This window comes from Aphanomyces invadans (assembly GCF_000520115.1).
Source record: "Aphanomyces invadans strain NJM9701 unplaced genomic scaffold supercont1.61, whole genome shotgun sequence".
Lineage (NCBI taxonomy): Eukaryota > Oomycota > Saprolegniomycetes > Saprolegniales > Verrucalvaceae > Aphanomyces > Aphanomyces invadans.
In genome coordinates this window covers 128,611-128,994 of record NW_008580206.1, presented here as the reverse complement: position 1 = coordinate 128,994, position 384 = coordinate 128,611, and positions in this window count along the sequence as shown.

The following is a 384-nucleotide window of genomic DNA, read 5'->3' as shown; positions in this document are numbered from 1 at the left end:
GACTGGTGCTTCGGTGGCTGGTGCTTCTGTGGCTGGAGCTTCTGTGGCTGGTGCTTCCGAAGCTGGTGCCTCTGTAGCAGGAGCTTCAGTTGCTGGTGCTTCGGTGGCTGGAGCTTCGGTGGCTGGAGCTTCAGTGGCTGGAGCCTCGGTCGCTGGAGCCTCGGCCGCTGGAGCTTCAGTAGGTGGTGCTTCAGTGGATGGTGCTTCAGTAGCTGGTGCTTCGGTTACTGGTGCCTCGGTGGCTGGAGCCTCAGTGGCAGGAGCTTCAGTTGCAGGAGCTTCGGTGGCTGGAGCCTCGGTCGCTGGAGCTTCAGTAGCTGGTGCTTCAGTGGCTGGTGCTTCGGTGACTGGTGCCTCGGTGGCTGGAGCTTCAGTAGCTGGTGC